Source organism: Adiantum capillus-veneris, chromosome 16, assembly GCF_014529385.1.
Source record: "Adiantum capillus-veneris isolate H3 chromosome 16, ASM1452938v2, whole genome shotgun sequence".
Lineage (NCBI taxonomy): Eukaryota > Viridiplantae > Streptophyta > Polypodiopsida > Polypodiales > Pteridaceae > Adiantum > Adiantum capillus-veneris.
The window spans coordinates 157,865,723-157,879,789 of NC_140946.1; the positions used below are offsets into that span (position 1 = coordinate 157,865,723).

At 37.5% G+C, this 14,067-nt stretch overlaps 1 pseudogene; it reads left to right on the plus strand.

The window, feature by feature from the left end:
* The first annotated feature begins 11,810 nt into the window (after window positions 1-11,810).
* Window positions 11,811-11,920, plus strand: LOC147440133 (U6atac minor spliceosomal RNA; annotated as a pseudogene).
* The last annotated feature ends 2,147 nt before the right edge of the window (window positions 11,921-14,067 follow it).

Sequence of the window (14,067 nt, forward strand, 5' to 3'; positions counted from 1 at the left end):
CCATACTTTGTGTTGAATTGGTCATGAGAGATGTTTCTGTTTGTCTGTAATGGCCGGTGGCCAGTGGGCGAATTTAAAAGTGGACTTGTCTTCTCAAGGGTGGCCACACACGGGTGGGTTGGAGGGTCCGATTTGGACTTATCTACACAAGGGCAGCTACACATAGCTGACTCTCATGAGAGAGGGAGGCCCTTTTGGCTTATAAAAGGAGGCCATTTCTACACAAATTTCACAGTGTGAAGTTGATGCAACAAGGTGGGTGTGAGGTGGTGAGAGTGAAGCAAGGCAGGAGCTCTATTAAGGGTATAATCCCTTTGTAACCTACTTCTTGTTTGAACTAAAGCCATTAAGTGGCTACTTTCCCGTGGATGTTGCCCACATTGGGTGAACCATGTATATTGTGTGTATTCTCTCTCTCTCTCTCTCTCTCTCTCTCTCTCTCTCTCTCTCTCTCTCTCTCTCTCTCTACTCTATAATCTCTTGTGTGTGAAAATTATCTCTTTCCATTAAGTAATCTACTCAATTATTATCTACTTAGCTACGTCATATTTTCCTAACATGATGAATATGACCCACATTATGCATGCTCTGATGGATGGCATGGTAGTTTCATATATGGCGGTGGACATTATTCACACTAACCTACATCCATTTAATGGAGTATTAGACTTCACTAAATATTTGAAGGCACACATCGGCATCATTGATTGGGGACTTGTGCTAAGAGTGCCCAAAAAGCTATTTTTGCTTAATTTTGTGTATGAGGCAAACAAAAACCAGAAAAGGTGGCACATGCTCAATCTACTTCTAATCGAGAGAAAAAAATGCGAGGATGGTTGGCGTCCAAGCTATATGACCCCCTTCTTCAAGATGTTGATAGTCATTTTTTTAACTATTCGAAATTTCCATAGTGAGCTACCTCACTCTATCAAAAGAACTCAGACATTGTGGCTATCCTCACACTTTCACCGTACATAGACATGTGTGAGTTAGGGGACTTTTTCAATCTCCTTAAAACCCTCAACTAGCTAGTCATTAGGCTAGTTGAGCCAAGAAAAAAAATAAAAACATATTATGGCCCATTTGTGTGTTAGTACTTCATTGTATATAGGGGTTTTTATTATGATTATTTTGGTATTTATATAGATATTTTTACATAGGTGTGCATTATTTTCCTAAGTATGCTATGTACATTGACTTACCGTTATTGTAATTCTCTTACCATTGTATATACTCTTTATTATATAAACAAATATTATCATGCAAGCCTCTCTAAATCTTTGTGTGAATCCACTTCGGGAAAAAAATCACAAAAATACCTTTCTAGTCATTTCATTTTACTAAATTACCATTTTTCTACACACGTTCTTTTGTACTTCTTGTAAATAGTCCTTAATTAATCAAAACAAATCAGGGCCCCCTCATTTGATTCCCTATATTTTCATATAAGGTCCAGGATTTAAAAAGGGTTTACTCACAGATGTTTGTGAAGAGCTTCACATTCTACATCGTCATAGAACACCCTACTACCCACAGTCAAATGGTTTGGTGAAGAGGGCTATGGTGTCATTGCAGACAAGACAAAGTTGTGGGATGACTTCTTGGATGGGACATTATGGGCATATCGATCCACATATAGGGAGGCCAAAGAGTTCACACCATTTCACTTGATGTATGGTCAAGAGACTTTGCAACCAATTGAGCCCAATAATCCAACAATGCGACTTCATGGAAAAGTAGCACATGATAATCAAGAAGCATGGATGGATCGACTTCTTACCTTAGCTGAGCTTGAGTGGAAAAGAGAAGAAGCTTACGAGTGCTACAAGAGGAAATCTATTCAAGCAAAGGACAAGCTTGATAAGAAGGTCAAGGATAAGGGTGTCAAGGAAGGCAGAGTGGTGTTAAGGTATGACAATTGGCTTCATAATAGGTTTGATGCCAAATTCAAAACCTGATGGCAAGGTCCATATGTAGTCAAAAAATGTTTTAATTCAAGTTACTATCAAGTCATGGATTTAGATGGCAAGAAGTATCCTAAGAAGGTGAATGGGTACCGACTTAAGCCCTACTTGAGTGGCACTCTACCAAAGGATCTCCAAGAGCATTGCCAACAAGCTATATCATCATGTAATTCTTGTCGCTTGATTTGTGTCAGTAGTTCAAGACAAGGTGAAGAATAACTACAAAATGAAGACTTGTCTGAGGAACAAAAAATCGCAAATAGCTTGTAGCCACTCTCATTGGAAAATATGCGTTTTGATGGTACATGAATGTACCATCATCTTGGGAGAGGGTTAGGCTATTTGGAATTTCCAATAGTGAGCTGCCTCACCCTATCAAAATCACTCAAACATTGTGGCTATCCTCACACTTTCATTGTACATAGGTGTGTGTGAGTTACGAGACTTTTCCCATATCTCCTTAAAAACCTCAGCTAGCTAGTCATTGGGCTAGTTGAGCCAAAAAATAAATAAATAATATTATATCCATTTGTGTGTAAATATTTCATTGTATATAGGGCTTATATATAGAAGGTTGTATCATAAATTTTATTGTATTTATTTAAATATTTTTACATAGGTGTGCATTATGTGTCTAAGTATGCTATGTACATTGACTCACAACTATCCATGGTAGATACTCTATTTATTTAAATAAATATTTTCATGGTAGTCTCTATAAATCTTGGTGTGAACCCACTTTGAGAAAGAATCAAATAAATACATTTCACCTATTCATTCTCTTTTACAAAATTATCATTTTTCTACATGCATCCTTTCTTACTTCTTGTAATAGTCCTAAATCAATAAAAACAAATGAGGGTTCCCTCATTTGATTCCCTATATTTTCATTTTTTTTTTCTATTTTTATATTTATATATAGCTGATACTATTCCAGATTCCATGAATTGTTTATATACTAATCTGTTTTTTTCCATCATATCCATATACCATATTTGTGAATAATCATAGTCCATGCATATTTTCAAACCCTCCAGAATCTATTAGGTCATGCTCTCATACAAGGAGGGACTCACTTTGGAGGATTATGCAAATTCAACAAAAGGAGGGCCACTGAAGACTATTGTAGGAGAAAAAATAGACATTTTTTTGGGAATTTTGGCATCCACCTCCACTCTGAATTTGAGAAAGTGATCAAAATAAAAAAATTAGCTTACAAGCCAAGTAATACCTCAAAAGTTTTCATAATTTTTGGAGCTGTCATCGTTGAGATATGATTTTTTTGGTGGAGCCCAAACTACCCACTTTTCTCACAAGTCACCCTAGTCTTCTCTCACCTTCCTTCACACTTCCACACACACACACACACACACACACACACACACACACACACACACACACGCATTTCTCTCTATCCCTCCCTCAAACCTACACTTTCCATGTTTTCTCTCACCTTCTTTACCATTAAATTCCCCTCTCACCTTCATAGCTCTCATATGAACTCTACATGTACATACGCTATCTTTATGCCTCTCTCTATTACCTCTAAATTACAATTCCTTCTTACCTCTTCTCTACATACATAACATTCAGCATGTAAAACCATGATTAATATCTTCTAATTCGAGATTCTCATCAACCAACACCGGCATTTTTATCGTGGAGATTCAACCTTGGTGACGACAACGTAAGAAGAAAAAAAGGAGAAGAGGATCGATAGTCATTTTTTAGAGCTTACACAAGTAAGTTCAAAACTTCTTCAAAGCTCCACCATCACAAGTATTCCCTCACTTCATTGACCCATCTTCCTTCAACCATCCACCTCGTTCTACCCATTGTAAATATATCATTTACTTTCTAGTGATTACTAACACTAATCACTAACCTACTAGCACAAAATATCCATCAACCGAGGACCTCAAGACATGTACATAGTAAAGACTATCTTTTCCTTTATGTCTCTCCCTCGTTAAGTCTCATTAGGAAAATTTTGGACTCTTTAAATGGGCCCTATAAGGACTTTGACTTTCTTCCTCTTGCCCAAAATGGGCACACGGTAAAATTTTTACAAATGAAATCATAATTTGTTGAGCCTTTTGGATTGAGAATGTAATGATGAAGATCTATCCATTGATATATAGTATGCCATCCGATTCCTTATATTCTAGAAGATTTCATTTTTTGATGTGACAACTCTCTCTTATAAATGGAATCTCTCCCCACATTTCAGCTTCAGTGGGGAGGCCATAACTTATACAAATCAACTCCAAATTTGTCGAGGTTTGGGGATTTAGAACCTAATTTCTAAGATCTTTCCAATGATATGTTGGTTCATAGGGTTTTGACAAAGCGTTTATGTACTTCATCGGGTTGCCCACTTTGGAAAAGAGAGGCAAATTCAGACCTCCGTATAGGGTCCCTTTGAGAGTCAAAATTGTCCCTAATGCTAATTTTACCTTTACCTACCACCAATAATGCTTTCTCTTTAGTCAACATCCATGACTCAAGTAGACAAAGAAAGCCCTCTATATTTCGATATTCAAAAAGATCATGATCTTGATTTGATTTGCTTGTAAATTAGGATTTCCAATATTCTTAATGAGGGGTCACCAACCTATAAATAGGATCCTCTCCTTCTTGTAAATCAACTCCCATATCTCACAAAGCACCCCAACACTATACGTGTCGAGAGATTTAGGTGTAGTCATCACCTTGTGAGCTTCACACTTGGTGTGATAGAAGCTTTGATGCTACACATTGTAAAGCAAGAAAGTGTGAGTGCCCTATCTCAAACCAGTATTGTACATGCTCTTATACTATCACCAATTGAGGTTTTGGTGCTTCTAAGGTATGTGTTGGTTCTAGAATTGTTGTTCTTTCACTTGTGCCATGTGGTTTGGTGAAGGCAAGGTGACTCATATCTTTTAAGTTCCATCATTTGAGTATGTTTGTGAAATTCATTAGTGTGTTTTCATTGCCAATTTTCTTGTTTATTGTAAGAGGGTTTTGTGGTGAGAGGTTTCCCACACCCTAAAATAGTGTGTGTGTGCTGGAAATGTTTACTATCCACTAATTTTTTATTTAGTTTATGCAAGCTCCGTGATAGTAAGTTGCCTTACTTTGCAAGTTTTCAATTAGGTATTTTCACAAAATCTATTATTGTCACTCTTTCCCTTTTATATGGTTCTCTCTTGTGCCACTTGTTGGCTATGGGTTTGTTGTTTCTTTCTCTTGCTTGTGGGTGCCCCATCCCCAATTGAGCAGCATGGGAGCCTTGAGGGGTGCTTAGAGGTCGCCTCTCTTGTTGCCCACCTCGGATCACCACAATTTTCGTGCCCCTAATGAGGAAGGCTTGGTGTCTTTAGTTGTTGCATATTGCAAGAATTCTTAGCTTTTAGCATAATCAAGTAGGTTGCATGAATCACAAAAACCTGTATGACCTATTTGTTCCCATTGCAAGGCAAAAGGTGCACTCATTGCTAGCACTAAATTGCCATTTCAACGAGTAATTCATAGAATTTTGGGCCCTCTTACGCTAGCTGAGATAAATGCTTTAGTAAATACTTTTATTTTGCCTCTCATTAGGTATGAACTTAGTTTGGACGTCTATATTTTGGTTTTATTTTAATCATCAGGTCATGCATAGACCATGGATAATGGCCCACGAATAGAGGTTTTCTCCTTCCATTTCACTCCATACATTAGAATAAATGTTGCAATTAGTAGAAAGATCCATTTTCTGTAGCGTATGGTGTTCATGTTTGGTGCTCAAAGAGTAGGCAAAATTCTCCCATCACCAAACCATATCATTTTGCCGCTTGTTGACTATTATAGATCATTTGATATATATATTTTTATTTTTTTGTGGAAATATAGATTGAAATTTAGGAAAAATATAGTGTAAATCTTTCTAAGAAAGAAAAAAAGAAACTATTTGTTACTTCAAGCTATTTCAATGAAGGCCCAATGCCAAATGTCAGGATATCGATCCTCTCTTTTTTGGAGAGCGTGGCAAGGATTCCGAGTTATTTTTAGAACATTTCAAAATGGATTGACGCATAAAAAGAGTGATAAGAGATGAGGAATACTTGAAAATGTTTGAGGTAGTTCTGAGAAAGGATGCTAGCCCTTGGTTTGACTCACTATCTCACCATTACAACACTTCGTGCAAAAAATGACTTTGTATTGATGCACATGGTCTAAACTTAAAATGCATCAAAATAAGCATCCTCATAAGCTTCGGCCTTGTATCATTGGTATACACATCGGTATAATCACTTTCGATACACATGGTCTAAACTTAAAATGCAACAAAATAAGCATCCTCATAAGCGTCGGCCTTGTATCATTGGTATACACATTGGTATAATCACTTTCTATAACGACACTCATATCGACGCCTATAGCAATGTGCACACAGACGCTCATACCGATGCTTGTACTGACGCCTGTAAAGACGCCTATACAGATGCCTATACCAACACCTGTACAAATGTATATATCGACGTCTTCACCTGCAAATTTTTTTTGAGCAAAGAGTAATGCCATTTTTTGCTACATTAGCTGCAGTAACAAAGGCACAACCTCTCTACTCAAAAGAAGAAGGAAAATGTAATCATACTTTGAATTAAGATAGATTGATAGTGTATCATAAAAAAATAAAGAAGTGTTAAGCAAACGACCATAAATACGAAACTAGAGATTGCAATAATGAAAACCATGATAACCATAACTATTACCTTAACCATAAACAAAAAATAACCTTAACCAATGCCAATGACATAATCATAAACCAAATCATGACCATTGCCACTATCATAACCATAAACATTTCCACTGACATAACCATATAAATACCATATCCAAAATTGTTGTTAGCACCATAACCGTTGTCACTATCATAAGCATAAGCATAAGCATAAACATAAACATAACCATAACTATAAAAGATTTATCAAAGCCATAACCATTGTTGCTATCATAATAAAATATAAAAAATAACAACTTTTAGTGACATAGCAAAAATTAAATTCTAACCATAAGCATTATCATAAGCATAAGCATAAGTATAACCATAAAAATTTTCATTATGTGTATCATAAGCTTAATCATAATCATAAATAGTGATTATGTGTGTGTAGTTATGTGTGTATATCTATGCGTATGTGTGTGCTTATGTTTGTGTGCATGAAACAAAAAGAAGAAGCACTCACATTTAAAGAATGTGAGTGTGCAAGAAGTACAAAGAGTCAAGAAAATACCTACAAAAACAAAGCATAAACATTTTTACCCACACATAGAAACACAAATATCTATGTGTATATGTGTGTGCATGAAATAAAAGTAAGGAGCACTTACATCTAAAGAATGTGAGTGTGCGAGAAGTACAAAGGATCAAGCGGATACCTGCAAAAACAAAGCATATACATTTTGTTATCCACACACCCAGACGCAAATTTTCTCACACAAATACAACAAAACAATGTACCTTCTTTGTGTAGAAATGTGTGGAAGCACAGATAAGAAGTCAAAAGAGGAAACTCAGAGGAAGGTTTACAAGAAGGGAGGAGGAGATGGGGAGGAGCTATGGAAGCGGCCGTGGTGTGGAGAAGAGAGAAAACACAAAAAAATGAGCTCTCGGGTATTGAAAAGTAGCAGGTTGTTGATACAAACATCTATATAAGTGCCGATATAGATGTCGATATACACATCAATACATGCATCGACAAAAAGATGCGTTGGTATATGCGTCGATATTGGCATTGGCATGAGCATCGATAGGCATCAATATACGTGACGAAATTTAAAATTTGAATTTTTAATTGAGCAATGTCTCTCTCCATATTTATCAACACTAATTCTGGCGCCCACCATCGACGTTGGAAAATTGGCATTGATAACCAAGTGATCCCTTGTAGTGACAAGGTTAAGGGAAACTATAAGGAAGTTGTTTATTATTTCAAGCAATACTTCTTTGATCCCCAAACCACTCATAAGATATGGAAAGATATTGTTTCTCACAATCAAAAAGGCTTGGATGACTACTACATGTGCAAACAAGAGTTTCTACGGCTTTGGGCTGTATGGGTAAGAAATGTTGCCAACCTTGGTGATGGTGTAGTGTTCCTATAGAAGGAGAGGTTCATAGATGGTCTCTTTTCTACACTCAAGATAAAAGTTGAGGTGAGTGCACGTGCTGCAGCTAGAACTAGGACTGTTGAGAAGTATAGAAAACTTAAGTGCCTAAGGGGAGAGGTTCTAATAGAGTGTCCTAGAACCAAGGGATGCTTATAAGAATCCTAAGGTGTCAATTGAGGAAATTGTAAACTTAAATGAATCCTTACGCATCTTGTCAATTCATCTTGCACAAGCTATAGGTCCCAAGGGACAAACAAAGAAAGCTAAGGAGCGAGAGTCACAGCCTAGGCAAATTTTGCAATGTTGGGATTGCGGAGAGTCTAGACATGGGATGTATAATTTTCCTTGGCATGTGGGGAGCCAGGGACACCTACCTCAAATTACCTAGTAATGAATGTAGGTGAAGGAACTAGTCAACAACCAATGCTTCTGCAAGGACCAAAGGGGACAAGGGCACCTCCATGAAGAGTGGAAGGAGTTCCACCTTTGCCAGATCCAAATGTGCATGTGGTAGAGGTGACACATTCAAATGAGATTGACATAGAAGCAAATGTAATTAAGCACGTATGTGGAAAATGTAAGGAGAAAGAAGGAGTCACATCACAGAGTGACCATGGACGAGGCAAGAAGGCAAAGGAGACCAAGGAAGCCAAGAGGACTCGACGTTGTATCAACCTTCAAGGCTTCTCTCTTGGACATGGTATTGCTCCATAAAACCTATTGGAATATGTGTGAGGTAAGGGTCTTGATATCTCATGGCCTCAATTTCCTGCATTGTGTTGGCAAGTTAGGAGGGAGTTAACAAAGACGGTTTAGCACTAGGATAAAGGTAAGAGAGAATGTTCCCATTGTGAAGATTTCACAAGCTAAAATGAATCAGGATATTACATGTGCTAGATTGCTACATCAATGGAAGGTTGGCTAGGAAAGGTCTAGTGGCTCTGGGGTGCGCAAATTTACATCAGGATAGAGGGACTCATGCAAAGACTAGGCATGCACATCCACAAGACACCTGAAATCAAAGGAATAATGGCAAACAATAGCAAGGCTAGGTACGTAGACATTTGTAAAAATGTTTCTGTGAAAGCCTTTGGCATTAAGAAGGCAGTGGAGTTTTACGTTATGGAAACCAAGGAAAGTGTCTATCCATTTAATCTAGGAAGACCATGGCTAATGAAAATGCAAGCTTTGCAAGATTGGGAAAGTGGAAAGTTGATTTGCAGAATGACAATCATAAGAAGGTTGTCTTTGACATGAAGGAGCAACATCAAGAGGAGCTCCATGAAGAATCATCTCAAAGTGAGATGGAGGAAGAATGGACTGATAGCACCTGAAAGGAAGAAAGTAGCGGTAGAATTACTGAAGAGGAGTCCTCCATCAAGGTCACGGGGCCGGGGTAAGGTTTAATCCAAGCAACCAAGAGAACTCTTGTCAAGTCTTGGAAGAGGTAGATCCTCAAGAGAACCAAGGTGTGGAAGATGAAGGAATGTTAGAATAGTATATTTTCTACAATACTTACAAAGGATGAAAGAGAGTAGTTCAAATGTGTGCTAAGGACGTTTACTAGGCTTTTTGATAAAGACTACACAGACATACATGGAGTAGATGTTGTCCAACACAAGATTGAGTTAAAGCCAAAGGCCAGGGCCTAAGGCTCACAATCTACGAAGGCTAAAAGTCATCAATGACCATCCTTTACTCAAGGAGGTAAGAAAGATTTTACAACAAGTTTCATTTATCCAGTGGAGAATTTAGAGTGGGTCTCCCCAATTGTGGTCACTCCTAAAAATAATGGAAGATGAAGGTTGTATTAGATTATAAGAATTGATAGAGACTCAATTAAAGCATAAGAACTACTTTGCAATATGTTGAAACTGATAAAGAGCTCACACAGATACAAAACGTGTTGTCCCTATATATAGGGAGCTCAAAAGGAGTACTAAATCCTATATCTATGGAGTGATTGTAGAGATATAAAAAAGGGTCCAATAAGAGAGAGAGAGAGAGAGAGAGAGAGAGAGAGAGAGAGAGAGAGAGAGAGAGAGAGAGAGGCTAGAAGACTACGGATAATCTTAGAGTGATTTAGGGAGAGAATTGAGGGTGCTAAAGGTAAAAAGACCCCAGAGAGAAAAAAAACCTTTAGCCTTATTGAAAGCTTAAACTGAAGGTTTAAACTAGGACTAAGGTACTCTTAGGCTCGGTCATTAGGCTTGATCTCCAACAAACCCTCCTTCAAGTTGATGACTTAGCACAATAGAAAAATCCTTGTGATACACCTACTCAAGGTTCACTCTAAGGATACAACACACTTGTAATGTGTGGTTCTCTTAGGTGGATACAACAAGAGAGTTCATCCATCTTAGGAAGATACTAAGTAGACTAAAAGAAGGTGTTTTGAGATACAAAAATATTTTTTTCTAGATTGTATAGACCTTTAGAAGGTCCATTCTTCGTCTACATGCACAAGGTTTGCCTCATCTGAGGTAGTCTTTTCTTCATCTGCATCTTTTGAATCTAACTCTCCTATGTACATTTCTTTTATCTGTTGTTTAAGAAAACATGATTACTCTATGTAATTGCCTTTGCCACAAAATATGCATACAATTCCTTTTTTGGAGTCTTTGGATGATGTGTTCCTTTGAGGTTCCCTTGAGTTGTTTCCTTTGTAGAATGGTTGTTGACTTTTGTTGCCCTCCTTATTTTGAGTAAGGTATGCTCCTAGTATTTCAAAATGTTCATGTTTCTTATGGATTCTTCTTTCTTCTTCTAAGATATATGCCTCCACCTCAGCTAAGATAGGTGTAGGGAGATTTGTTAGGGTGCTAACAACGCTAAAATACTCATCAAGAGTTTAAATACTTTTGATGAGAGTAGCTATTTTGATATCTTCTACCACATCTTTGTTGATTCTTGCTAATTGTGATTGTAAATTCTTGAATTTGTTTAAGTGTACTGACATAGTAGTGTCGGAAGCTTTTGTCAGTGAAAAAACCTCATTGAAGAGCATGATTTTAGATGTCTTGGAAGTAGTACGGAATACTTTTCCAAGTAAAACCCAAGCTTCTTGTGCAGTAGTGCAAGAACCAATGTGATGTATAAAGACATCTTGTAAGACTTCCCCTATAATACCTAGAGTTTTTAGATTTCTTTGCTCAAATGTTGAGGAAGTTTCTCTAGTTGAAGTCCCTACAGGTTCTCTTCCTACAATATCCCATAATCCCTTTTTCATAAGTCTAAATTTATTCAAGTTTGACATGTGAAGAAGTTTGTTCCGTTGAATTTATCATCGATTTCCATATTAGGAGTGGTCTTAGTAGAGTACTACTCTACCAGTGTCTAAAACTCTGTACAAAAAGAATGATTTACTTTAATTGGCAAATGCTTCTTGAACATAGATTTGTTTGGGTTTTTGTGGTTCAGCATCCAAGTTTTACATTATGGGCAAAATTTCGTTCTAGCTCTCCTATAAATTCTAGGACCACGTATGTGTGTAGCTTTGGAAGTTACTTCTTCTTTGTCACGGTTTACTGGTGTTGTAGTTTCGTTTTTGATTGTGCTAATCGTAGATGAGTTTTTACTCATTTTAGAGAAGGTCTTACCTCTTGAATTTGTTCAAAGGAAGTGTCTATTCTCTTTTACAAGGGGATTTCCTCCTTTTCTTGGAGTTGAGTAATTCCTAAAAAAACATGAGCCTTTGGAGGAGAGCCTTTGTACTTAGTGAAGGAGAGTCGGTTAGCATCTCCCTCAAAAAGGAAAAGAGAAGCCTTTGGGCTTTAAATTAACACATGTTAAGGCACTCATGCCTCGGAAAAATTTTAAAACGGAGTACTACAATAACGCTATGGGACTCTCCTTATAGAGGTTTTGCAAAAAGAAGCATAAATAAAACAATTGAAACCTCTACAAGCATGATCATAGGGGTTGACGAGGGCTTCTCACTGTATTTAGGAGCTAAGAGCAGGTGATTGCCGAGTGGAGAGTGTATAGTGGAGCACCATGTAGTGGATTACCAATCCATACAGTGGAAGTTTCCATATCGATTGTGCAAGGTGAGTTGCCATGAGAGCGGCTAGCTGCCATTGATTAGCTTAGGCAATTGTGTTGAAGCATTGCACATGCAGGTTGTTTGTGGGAGACCACCATGGGCTCAATTGAACATCACTACGGTGAGTCATGGCGAGAGAAGCTTTGATGTTGAGAGGCAGATGTGAGCCAACGCTGCCATCCATTCCTTTTGGGAGTTTAAAGCATCACTTTGGAGAAGGGAAGGTAGTTTAATGCTCGTGAGGATGCCGATTGTCCATCCCATACAATTGCTTTAGCTAATTGTATTACTGTAGAAAATTTCCATTGACAAGAGTGTCGAGAAATTGAAGACTTTGAAGCTGACTGCCTTCACTTGAGGCTTGAAGTTGAGCTTCACTTAAGCTATGAGTGATTACCACATTATTAAAAACACCTTGTGGTTTTGTGATATGAAGAATTTGCAGGATAGTCTTTCATTTCTTCTCTGCGAGGCTTGAAAGGTTATCATTGGTTAAAGCTCAAAAGCACTCTATCAATCTATAGGTGGATTAGCCAGGCTCTTATACCATATTAGCTTAATATAATTGATAGAGATTGAATTAAAGCATAAGAACTACTTTGCAGTATGTTGAAACTGATAAAGAGCTCACATAGATACAAAACGTGATGTCCCTATATATAGGGAGCTCAAAAGGAGGACTAAATCCTATATCTAGGGAGTGATTGTAGAGATATAAAAAAGTTTCCAATAAGAGAGAGAGAGAGGCTGGAAGAGTACTCCTAATCTTAGAGTGATTTAGAGAGAGAATTGAGGGTGCTAAAGGTAAAAAGACCCAGAGAGCAAAAAACTTTAGCCTTATTGAAAACTTAAAATGAAGGTTTAAAGTAGGACTAAGGTACTCCTAGGCTAGGTCATTAGGCTTGATCTCCAACAGGATGTGTGTACACTATAGGCCACACAATGAGGCAACCAAGTGACATCACTTTCCTCTCCCATTTCAGGATGAGATACTAAATGATCCTAGGTAGTCATGAGAAGTACATTGTGTGTGATGGCTACCCGGGTAATTTCAACGCATTAGAGGATCGATTGAAAATAACCTTCATCACTCTTGGGGTTGTTATGTTTTTAGAGTGATGCCATTTGGCCTAACAAATACTCCTGCAACTCTCCAACGCTTCATGAAGATGGTGTTTGAAGCATTTTTGGGAGAGTCCATTAGTTTTTATTTTTCATTTATACTTCAAAATCATTTCACCTATAGAGGGTATAATAAGATTTGAAGAAATTGTACGACATGGGAGGTCAACTCAATCCTCACAAATTCCATACAGGTGAGGACGATGTGATATTGCTTGATCATAAAGTTTCCTATTAAGGTATTAAGGTGGATCCTTGTAGAAGGCAAAGACGGCTCCAGCAGGCGAGAGCTATCTCGTGGAAGCCGGACAGTGGATTGGTCACACATTAGTAATTACCACGGCAGTTACTACAGTAGCTCTAGAGGCTATAAATAGACCCATTACTTTGTAATTGGACTGCTTGTCTTTTTGACTTCTTACACCTTATTTCTCTTGGTTTAGCTTCCTAAGCAGTTCTTGAGCTACAATTTTTGCCTGTAAATCCATTTTGTAATCATAACTAATGTAGTCAATTGAGCTTTAGTCTGATATACCTTATACTGGTTACTCATGAACTATGAATTTGAATCTGAACTGTGAACACTTTTCCACTCATCTTGTCTATTTCTTAGTCCAATATACTATTTTAGTTCAGCTAACTATTTCAGTCTAGTTTTCATCTTCTATCCCAGTTTCTCTTAATGATCTGACAACTTACCAGTAGTAGCTATAAATTCTAACACTACAATCAGCTATCTGAAAGAGATCAATTCCAATTCCATTTTGGAAATCACAATGGTTAGAGATGTTTGCTTTT